Raw genomic sequence first — 12,351 nt, forward strand, 5'->3', positions numbered from 1 at the left:
TTATATAGTATCTTACTGTGAATGCAACTAGCATCCAGTAATTTACTGTGAATGCATGTGAAATAATTTACAGTGTATATTTCCTGTAATAAATCATAAAATGACCATGATGCGTCATCAGAGATTAAGGAAACATGTAACTAAAGCTGTCAGACAAATGTAGTGTGGTATAAAAAGTACAATATTTGCCTCTAAGATGTAGTGGAGTAGAAGTACAAAGTTACATAAAATATGAATACTCAAGTAAAGAAAAAGTACCTCGAAGTTGTACTCAAGTTCAGTACTTGAATTAATGTACTTGGTTACATTCAATCACTGTTAATAACACACTATAATTTTGTTGCATGTTCTTGTCAACAACTACACGCAGTAAAATGCAGTAGTAATAATGTAAAATATTGTAAGCCTTATATCGGTGTTTAATTGTCAGGAGTCCACATATTCTTGGCCATGTAGTGTGTCACAGTACTTTCTTGTTGAACAGACCCTCAAAAGTACTATCAAGACAACAGATAAACATATGTTAGGCCTGCAGTTAAAATGGTTTATCCTGACAAATGTTAGTCACACACACATACATACACAAAGACGTCAGAGACAAAATTGAAAATAGCTGTTAAATTAAATTTGAGCTCAGATGAAGCTGAAAAAAAGAACAGACTTAACTTTCTAGACTCCGTAATCTCCGTTTTCAGACTTCTAACACACAGTAGAGATTGTCTTCTTATCACGTTTCTGATTTCCCTTTTTGAAAACTCACCATGCCGTGCAATTCTTAAAAAAAATTAATGCTCAGCTCTGTTTTAAAGAGAGCAAGAAATAGACTTGTATAGGCTATCTGCAACCAAAAAATATGTTAGCTTCATAGTTGATTTCACATCTTTATATTAGTATGAATAAGGTCAACAAAGTGGTGCAACAGTCATTTCCTGCCTCTGGAAAGTGTTCCGGTCTCTGATGCTAAAATACATGAAGGCAGAATGGGATTTAATGGGATTCATGACTCCTATTTCACTATCTTAATCGACTGTCTGTTCCAGCTATTTTGATTTACCAACTTTTATTATAAACAACCACACACGCACGCACGCACGCACGCACGCACGCACGCACGCACGCACGCACGCACGCACGCACGCACGCACGCACGCACACACACACACACACACACACACACACACACACACACACACACACACACACACACACAAACACAAAAGCAGGCACTTGAATGAATTCCAGATTAGTCCACAGGATTCAAGGATTGCTGGGTCTCAACACAAATGTCACCATGAGTCGTAACCTTTACTGGAGCACGTTATCTGCTCTGATATAGCGTGGCCGGGGCCGGGATGGAGGACCAAACGCGATGCGATCGGATTTGAAAGGTCCCCATCCAAGTCATGCCCACCGGCTATCTTGCTTCCACAGTTCAGCAACACCAGCACTATACGGCGCGTCGCAAAGTTTCAAGGATCTGATCTGTCCCGCCGAATCTGCATCTCCCCTGCCCTCAATTAATGAGCTGTGGCTGGAGAAGACTGTAGGAGCTGCCGGGTCACTCTGTGTGTTGGGAGAGGAGAGGATGGAGGATGTGAAGAAACATGACACAGAATGATTGTGATGCAAAATCTACAAAAATCTATTTGACATGTCTCAGCTGTTCTTTTTTTCTGTTGAAATTTTAGCTTAAATGGTAGGACGTGAGAGAGACTGTGGGGGAGAAAAGACGGATGTGGTATTAGAGGCAGATGTGTTTGCAGAAGTGCTGACATGTGTATCTGTCACTACGGGTCATGAGTTATGAAAGTGACAATGCCAGCTCCTTACTTAAACAACACAGATCAGAGGATGTCCTTGATGTCAGCTTAGATAGACAAATGGAGATCGGCATTACATAAACCATGTTGCATTAAAAAAAAAGGCAGCTGCAGGGAGGCTTCTTCCATCTTAAAGGCAGGGTCAGTAATCTTGAGAAACCAGCAAGAGTACACTAGATTATAAAAATGATCCAACTGAAAAACCCAGCCTGGTGTTGCCAGCTCTTTTCCAATGAAAGTAGCAGCACTAGCTCCAAAAGTCACTAAATCTAGAGAGAAAGTTGGCAACACTGACAATCCGTCGCTTCAGGCCTCCCTCCAACGCCACTCCCACACTATTATCATTATGAACGGAAACCTATCATAATTAATGTGAACGGTGAACATGGCTATTGTTAGTACTCACAGCTGCTTGTGGAAGACTCCGAGTGCAATGAGTGGATGGGCAGAGTGCGTGCAGACAGGTAGGTAGGTAGGCTGTTCAATGATTGGACCATAGACTGTCACTGTATATAAGAAGTGGACGTAGTCACTGTGACATCACTCATTGGTTTGTAGGCTGCCGTCTTGAAGCCTTGACTTCTGCATTTTGTCCTTCGCCATCTTGGTATTTGTCCGTCACGTAATCTTGATTTTTTTAAACCAGAAGTGAGACGAGAGGGTGGAGCTAAGTACAACCGAATGCTTAATAAGACGTTTTTAGGCGACCAAAAAGGTTATAATAACTCTCATGAACTGAAGACACACTGTGAAAAGGTTGAAGTTGCAAAACGAAAACACGGACAACTCCCAGACCGGACAACGCCGTGGTAGCAACCTGTCTATCACAAGGTAGCCACGCCCTAAAGCATCCCCTGCTTTATGGTCTATTTCACTCTAAATGGGACCATAATTTACTAAATGAACATCATGCTGTATTGAAAAAGACTTGAAACTAGTGACTGAGACCATAAACTCATGTTTACAATGTTTACTGAGGTAATAAATCAAGAGAGAAGTAGGATCATTTTCTCATAGACTTCTATACAATCAGACTTCTTTTAGCAACCAGAGGAGTCGCCCCCTGCTGGGTATTAGAGAGAATGCAAGTATAAGGCACTTCCGCACTGATTGGACGGGCTTATTACAGTCCTGCGACAGCCACAGATACCGTATTTTTTCCTTTTTTTGTCAGAGCATTTGTTTTGTTGATTGCTGATGTAATGAGAATTTCAACTAATATAACAAAAAATGTATTTGAACAATATACCAAAGGTACCCTTAACTCTATCTTTATTTTCTCTCGTTGTTAATAACAACAAATCATTTATAAAACACAGAACACACACCGAGACTAAAACATAATAAGATACATAAAACATGATAACAAGAGTCAGCAGACACATTAGCCATCCTGAGAGGCCGTACTGAGGCACAGCGGTGCTTTGAGCGAAATGCTCTGTATGCAATTTTATGGCGATCCATCCAATAGTCGTTGAGATGTTTCAGTCTGGACCAAAGTGGTAGATCTACCCGTCGACTCACTAAACCAACACACAAGCTCACATAAAACATTGTACATCAACAGCTAACATAAAAGCTGGAGTGCATCCAGCTGACTCATGAACATTTAACAGTTTGATGGCATGTGAGATTCAATATTTCTCCCCCTGTGGGATAAACTTCATATGGAGGATGGAGAGGACACTTTAAAATGACTCCAGCCTTTGAAATAGCTCTCTTGATAGATAGAAAGATAGATAGATAGAAAGATAGATGTACTTTATTGATCCCAAATTGGGAAATGTTTGTGTTACAGCAGCAGGTTATCCAGGTAATGCACAGGAGCAGTACAGAAAATGTACATGTCAACACTAAAGAAATATATCCATAGAATACAAAATATAAAGAATATTGTAATACAATATAAATATACCTGACTCAAATTACACATAACTACACAAACTCACACCAAATACTTTTTTTATGTAACTATTTTTGAGCACTTTCTACTTTCACTTACATTAATTTGTCTTTTTTTTTTTTACCATTCTTCTGGGAATTGAAATAATTATAGTTGAGCTGTTTGGGAGGATATTCAATTTGCTTTGAATTCCCTTTATCTTATAAGTCAGACCTTGAGAAAGCATTGCTGAATGGGAGAATGGTTGGTTGTCAAGGAGTATTCAAATGGAAAGAAAAATGACCGTCATTATGTCACATTTAACTTTTTTTTTTCAGTTCCCATTTGTGTTCAAAGGAGCTGCCATTGTACTTCGACTGAATAGTTTTCAACACAAGTAACTTTTACTTCACTATTATTTAAGTGATGTATCATTATTTTTTACATAGGAGGGATATTCTGGTCCTCCTGGTTCACATGTGATGCACTAGGATCCAGGTTAGTGTTCATGCTCACAGCAGGGGGCAGTAGTGAATAGTGTTTTTACTGAGAGACACAGTGACAAAGTCTACACCAAGACGCCTGCTTTCTTTCAGTATGTCTGGACGAGTTCATAAGTCAGTATGTTTCTTCCATTGAATGCTGTGTGCCTGTTGTATGGCGATAAAATTGGAGAGTGATGAGTGGGTTTATATACAATATAGATGATAGTAATCTCTAATAATACAAACAGATGTAAGGCTGTGGTTATGTGCCAGAATTTCATATTAAAAGAACCGATGGCAAAGAATTCAACATTCATTTTAATCATTATTCATCCATGCTTTAATCCGACATATGCGTTTAAATAAATATTAACTGCGGGAATATGTCCATTTGTTTTCCATTTTAAGAGCTGTTCTTTCAAACTGTTTACTTCTGCATTTTCCTGTGAGTCCCACTCTTATTTTCCATGAATTACACTGAGGATGAGGATTATAACATCAGGCGGTCTCTCTGCTGTTGTTCATGGTCTTCTACCCCCCAGTTTGCTTGAATTGCATCTTTCAGTGCTTCAGTGGAGCAGCGTGGCTCCGCGGGGTGACATTCGCTTGGCGTGCTGTTGTTCTTGGGCGTTGCTAAACGGTGGCTCCCCGGCGGTTGCTCGGCCGCCATCCGAAATGCTCCATTTCTGCACCTGTTTCCAAGACAACTGACATTTAAAGGGGCGGCTCTGGTTATTGACTGTTTGCCCTTGACCAGCACTCTGCTTGCACTTGAACACTATTTGGTTCAACCTGTGACTGTTTCATTATTTTCCCCCGAAGCGCTCAACAAACCTCCCTGTCCCCTCATGACAGCTGATGTTGTAGAAGAGTAAACAATGTTAGCTGCAGACATGTGGACTTTTCCTTTTGGGTGGAGCAACAGGATGGAAAAATCCTACATTTTTAATTCAACTGAGGATGGATACTTTATGCTTAATGTGGGAAATCAGCCTAAATGGAGAGTGTGGTTGAAATGAGCAAGCCAGCCGCCGTAGACTCAGTTGAGTAACTGAGTAACAGGTTTATGTAGACACCGGCACCCCACAGTGTAACTACCATGCCACACAATTAAAATGAAACCACCAAAGATGAATGTAGAGGAGACTTTCTCCCCTCCTCCTCCTCCTTCAGTGCTCTTTTATGTTATCAAGACACAGCCTGATGTCTCAATCTGGCAACCCATCTCCTGTTTCCTACTGACGATTGTGGTGGAATTAGTCACTAACAGGTGAAACCAGTCAAACACAAATAATGGGATTCATCACCTCAGAATAGCAGCACAGGTTTTGCCTCTGGAGAAACCTGATATTTTACCTTTAAGAGTGACATGTAAATGACAGGGAGTTAGAAAACAGATGCTCTTATGCTGTAAAAATCAACTTCAGCGGTAATCTTGATGCACTGGATATTTTCAACTGGGAGATTTGTTAGGGATACGTCAGCGATTTAGTATTGCACCTCTGTAAGACTGCTGGACAAAATTGAAGGAGCATTAACCAACAGATCCTGATTTCAAGCTGGATTTATACTTGTTCACCATCAGATTTCACCCATTTGAACTGCTGCAATGCTAGACGTTGCTATTGTTCATGATCAGGTTGTTTTGTGCCTCGTCTCTTTACTGAATAGGAGACTACTGCCTTGCAATAACTGTGTTTACGTTGTTTCATTCACTGCGACAGAGAGAGGTGATTGCATCAAGCAGAAGGTTTGAAGTGGAAATGTCTTTGTGTGTTACAGAAAATGAGCAGAATACTCTTCAACTTAATGTTGTCTTCACTATCAACAACCTTCACTGACTTCTGAAGCTTGTAGGAGAAAACAAACTGACTAATCACAGTGTGGTTACAGCTTGAGGAGGTGCACATCAGCTACGATGTAGCTACGTCATGACCCCTTAACGCGGATTTATAAATCCAGATTTAGTCCCAAGTATAGGTGAGGCCGGATTAGTCTTATGTCCAAAACCATGTGGGGACTCGTTAAAGTGAGTGGTTCTCCTGTCAAGTCAAGCAGGTCAGTGACTGAAAAGATTTGTTCAGTTTAACAGTTTTTAACAAGTGGCAGGTTTACTGTAAAAAAAAAAAAGGAGCACTGTAATACTCAAAGTAATTTTTCACAATGATCAATTCTAGAAACGTTGATTGTAACCTGTGAATTTATAGTTGACATTATAGTGGACAGCGTCTTTATTAAATTAAATTATTAGCGGTGACCTCGATAACACTTAATTTTACAAGTCCCCAAATTTCATGGTAATTATGTGATAATTAGCAAGTAACCTATTTTAAATTTCTTTGGAATTACTGCTAAATTACCCCAATATTTACCTCAAAATTGATCAAAAATGACTTTATGATTTAATAATTATATGCTAAAATAGCATATAATGGTTAAAATAGGGTCCCTTAGGCTTGAGGAGCGGTTGTGCGCTGCTCTTCATCGGAGGTGGAAAACCAAAACTAATAGAAGACACTTCTGATCAGGCACAAATCTCACCATTGTGTGACTTATTGTCAACACAAATGTAACCTGGTAGCTAATATAATGATTCAGGGAGTTTTTAAAGAAATTTAAAAGAAGTTATTTGCTAATTATTATCTATTTATCAGCAGACATGGAAACATGGTAACTTTGTATTCTTTTCCTGGAAATGTATTAAATAAATTACCAGCTATTGGGAAATAGCGGAATATAATTATTAAATAATGTTTATAATAAAGTAATCTTTGATAAATTTTGAGGTAAATATTGGGGCAGTTTGGCAGTAATCCCAAACAAATTTCAAATAGGTTACTTGCTAATTATCACCTAATTACCGTGAAATTTGCGGATCTGTAAAATTAAGTGTTACCTTTTGTTTTGTTTCAACGTCATAATCATTTTAAGCCAAACCATGATGTTTTTTTTGTTTGAGTGTCATTTGTTTCTTGTTAATTTATCAATTAAATGCACTATCGGACGTCTTAAATCTGTGGGTGTCACCACTAATGGTAGATTATATTTGTCTTCAATGCTATGCTGATGATGCACAACTTTATTTACCTGAGAAACTGGATCCAGAGCAAGATAAACAATCTATAAATAATCAATGTATTTAATGTTCTGACATTGACTATGATGATGCAAATGAATTGGTCCAACCTGGACTCAATTTAACAAGTATTTTTTAACTACACAATTTCCATTATTCTATTCTTTTTCAGTCAAGGAAATCAAACAGAGCGGTTATGCTTATAACAAGAACAAAGAGTAAAGACCATTTATTTTTAATTTTAGTTCTCTCCATAGAGGCTTTAAGATGTGATTAAATAGATTGGATAAATACAGTAGATTTGACCCAATTTATCTTCTGAACTTCTAACTTCCTGTGAAATGTCTGCAAGTAAAGGTATTTTTAGTGCTTCAAAACTCAGCATTAATTCAAACTTTGAGCAGATGATTCAGTGTTATGTTTTCTTTGCTATTATTTCAGTAACCTTGTAGATTATTATATAATGCTTTACAAAGAAATATCTTGGAGGAAGCATTCGTCGTCAATAAATTACTAAATGAAAGACTAGTTTATCCTAAATTGCAGCTTTTAACATTTGTGCAAACTCATCATGATTTTCAAAAATGGGAACAGTTTTGGTTGAGAGTCGGGGGCATCAGGCAGCACACTGCTGTATGGCTCTCACTGTAACACACCCAATATAAACAGAAAGCACCAATTTACTGAGTCAGCTCTGAGCTGTTCCAACACTCATTTACACATTTCCAATTACAGCAAGCTAACGTTAATTAGACTGAAGACTTACAGCTGTATAAAAATTAGTCCCGGGGTCGTCACAAAGAGACGTTATAGGTTTAGTCAGATAATTGTGTCTCAATCAGTCCGTGAATTGTTGAGTTTAGTGGATGCTTTGTGAGTTGTTCCAACTAATGAGGCAGTTACGATGTCAAAACACGGAATAGTTTGATTAAACAACTAAACGAAGATGACGGAACTAGATCATATAAGCTGCTTTGCTGCATCTATTTACATTTTCATTGGTTCGGTGTCAGAAAAATATGATTTAATGTGGGCATTTTCTCTGTGATGAGTGCAGACGTTGGACTCATCTGGGGGCTTTTTTTAAAAATATATTCTGCAAGAGCAAGATTTTCCAGAAGTTTCACGTCAAAGGGATTTGTCCATTCAAGACGCTCCCTACAAAATGTCATGTCCCGTTACAATGTTCAGATCTCCTTTTGATGCCATGTGACATGCCTTTAAAGGTCATGCATACAACATATTGTCATCTGGGAAAAGGCCCATGCGAAGTTAAGGAAAGACAGCTGAAAGGTAATCAGGCAGATAGATAGGAGACAGACAAATGGAGCAAGAGAAAGGACACTTGATGCATATTCACTCCAACAAACACCCCCTAACAAGGGCTTTCAAGGTCACCAAGATGAAAAAGCGAAACCATAATCTTGGAGTCCCACTTTTCCCTCTCCCTGACTAACACCACCCTCTCTCCTCATCGCTTTGTTTTTTTTTCCCTCTTCTCTTTCTGTCTCTTTCACTCTCCTCTCCCTGTGTCGTCTCCCTGATCGGGCGGCAGACAGCGTGTAAGTGCTCTAACCCAGAGAAGTCTCCAGGAGCTCTTGTGATTGGCTGTGCTCTGCAGCACAGTTCACAATCGATTAAGGCACGGTGAGCTCCCGTTAACAGCTTTTCTCTGCTGCTCCTGTGGCTTTGATACTGTCACATATACTCCAACTTCGCCCTTAACCCTTCAACCGCTGTCCTCTCTCTTTCTCTTTGTCTCCTTCGCTCTCTCTCTTTACACTTTTCCTTTCATTTTCAAAGCCCCAGACTCCCTCACTCTATTGCCACTCAAAGACGTTTCTCACAACTCTCACTCGGGGCTTGTGTTACTCTCTCGCTCTCTCTTCTCTTTTTCTTTCTTTCTTGGAGTTCTTACTCTTAAGTCACTTAAAGCCTCTTCTCCTCTCACTCACCTTGTCCTGTCATCTTAAATTTCAGTCAGCTTCGTGTCCTCAGGGAGAGCAAAAGATGTAAAGAAACAGATAAAAGAGAGAGATGTTCTTTATAGCAATAAGTTGCCAAACATTACGGATGATGACTTGCATAATATTGGATACCTGAGCAAACTGTGTGCCGGTTTATCTGCAAGCAGGGGTGTCGTAGTCGATGAATAGTCCACAGTCCAGTAAGAAGTATGTTCATATTGGACAATTCCACACCTTTCAATTTCTGTCCAGTGCAGGAAATGAGCCTGTTATGGGCGAGACAGAAAATAAAGGTGTGGGGGTCGGGTGGATGAGAGTTGTATGTGTTTTATAATGAACTAGAATGGCACTCGGAGACCGCAGACCTCCGCCCCCCTCTCCGTTCAGCTTACGCCATCATCGACGTGTATTTTTGTTTATGTTGAGATCAGCTGTACGTAGCGGAGCATCGTAAAACACTTCATTGAAACCGGACAGAAACAAAATAAAACTCACCTAAACCGTCTTCGTTACTCTTTCCAACAATCACCGAGGGGTACTTTGGTCGAACTCCACTGTAATTTCACTGAGTTTAATGTAAAAAAACACTGAATCTATAGTTGACCTGTTGACATGTAAAAAGTTACTTACAGTACCTTTAAATGTAATCCTGGGTTTTTAAGAATTGTCCATTATCTATGTTTCCTCTCTGCCGATAGGTTTAGACCCCAACATGAGGGCCCTTAGTCAGCTGTGCTTTATTATGAAATACTGTAACCCTTTACACACGTGTATGAAGGTGCAGTAGCCTACCAGCAGGGGGCAACAAAACCACTCACCTAGGTTTAGGAGAAAAGGTCTTGGTTGGGCTTGAAATAAGTACGTAAACTAAGTAAACTATGTACGTAAACAATGTAACATAAGTACGGAAAACACGCCACAAGCGTCATTAAAAAACACGTCACTAACATAACTTACATTTGAAATTTTAAGAATATACAATATACAAAATAAGCTTTAAACAAAAATAAACATGATATATACAGATAGTGCAAATATTGCCGGAGTGCAAACAATCAGGTATCAGAGGGAGAGAGAGGGATACAGTAGGGGGTGTTATTTAGAGTGTATGAAAGAGGGGGAGAGCCAGTGTCGGCGGGGCAATAGTGTGTGTGTGTGTGTGTGGGATGGAGAGAGTCACAGGGGGGCGGATGGGCTGTTGGAGAGCCCCACTGCCATGGGGAAAAAACTGTTTTTATGGCGTGAGGTTTTGGTCCTGATGGACCTTAACCTCCTGCCCGATGGCAGAGTCTGAAATAGATGGTGACCAGGATGGGAGGGGTCAGCCACAATCTTCCCCGCCCTCCTTAAGGTCCTGGAGGTGTACAACTACTGGAGGGAGGGAAGGTTGCAGCCGATCGCCCTCTCTGCAGCACGGATGACCCGCTGCAGCCTGGCCTTGTCTCTGGCGGTGGCAGCGGCGAACCAGACGGAGATGGAGGAGGTGAGGATGGACTCGATGATGGCCGAGTAGAAATGCACCATCATGGTCTGTGGCAGGTTGAATTTCTTCAGCTGCCTCAGGAAGTACATCCTCTGCTGGGTCTTGCTGATGAGGGAGCTGATGTTCAGCTCCCACTTGAGGTCCTGGGCGATGGTCGTGCCCAGGAAACGGAACGACTCCACCGTGTTGACTGGGGAGCCGCGCAGGATGAGGGGGGGGAGAGGGGCTGAGTTTCTCCTGAAGTCCACTATCATCTCCACTGTCTTCAGGGCGTTCAGCTCCATGTGGTTCTGGCTGCACCAGGATGCCAGATGGTCAACCTCCCATCTGTAAGCGGACTCATCACCCTCAGAGAAGAGGCCGATGAGGGTGGTGTCGTCCGCAAATTTAAGGAGCCTGACAGATTGGTGACTGGAGGTGCAGCCGTTGGTGTACAGGGAGAAGAGCAGTGGGGAGAGAACGCAGCCTTGGGGGGCACCGGTGCTGATGGTCTGGGTGTCGGAGACTTGCTTCCCCAGCCTTACGTGCTGATTCCTGTCGGATAGAAAGTCTGTAATCCACCTGCAGGTGGAGTCAGGCACGCTCAGTAGGGAAAGCTTGTCCTGTAGCAGAGCTGGGCTGATGGTGTTGAATGCAGAGCTGAAGTCCACAAACAGGATCCTGGCAGAGGAGCCAGGGGAGTCCAGGTGCTGGAGGATGTAGTGGAGGGCTAAATTTACTGCGTCGTCTACAGACCTGTTGGCTCTGTAGGCGAACTGCAGTGGGTCCAGCAGGGGGTTGGTGATTGTCTTAAGGTGGTGGAGCACAAGGCGTTCAAAGGTCTTCATAATCACAGAGGTCAGGGCGACGGGTCTGTAATCCTGAAGACCTGTGATCCTTGGCTTCTTGGGGACCGGGATGATGGTGGAGGCTTTGAAGCAGGACGGCACCCTGCAGCTTTCCAGGGAGGTGTTAAAAATACCTGTAAACACTGGAGACAACTGGTGTTATTCATACACCTTTTCGTGCGACCGGCCTGTGTCATAGGTCCATGGTAGAATAATACTCTCTGTACAGTATGTAGAAAAAAAAACGTATGGCCAAAGGTTTGTGGACACCCCTTTTCACATACTTTCCATGTACTTTTGGTCTGGGGCTGTTCTTCATGGTTCGGGCGAGGCCAGTTAGTTCCAACAGCTACAGCGTACAGTCATATTTCAGACAGTTGTGTATTTCCAGCTTTGTGGCAATAGTTTGGGGGAAGGCCCAAGGTGAGTTAGGTGTTTAATAACTTGACTGGCCTACAGTACACAGAGCTCTAACCCCATCAGCTGGACAGGCTGTGAGCCAGGCCTTATCACCCAACATCACTGACACTCTTGTGACTGAATGGGTGCAAATCACTGCAGCCAGGTTTCAAAGTCATGTAGAAAGTCTCCCCAGAGGAGTGGAGGCTGTAATATCAACATGTTAGGAATCAGATGATCACATAGGGGCGTAATATTCAGGTGTCTGCATACTTGTGGCTTTGTAGAATATGTGGAGATTTCAGACTAAAACTCATACAGGATCACACTTTTTTTGTAATATTTACTTACTACCTCGTCTGAACAGTCCTTAACTAATTACTCTAATAACCCCAACAGATGCATGTGTTTA

Source organism: Sebastes fasciatus, chromosome 1 (assembly GCF_043250625.1).
Source record: "Sebastes fasciatus isolate fSebFas1 chromosome 1, fSebFas1.pri, whole genome shotgun sequence".
NCBI classification, from domain to species: Eukaryota; Metazoa; Chordata; class Actinopteri; order Perciformes; family Sebastidae; genus Sebastes; species Sebastes fasciatus.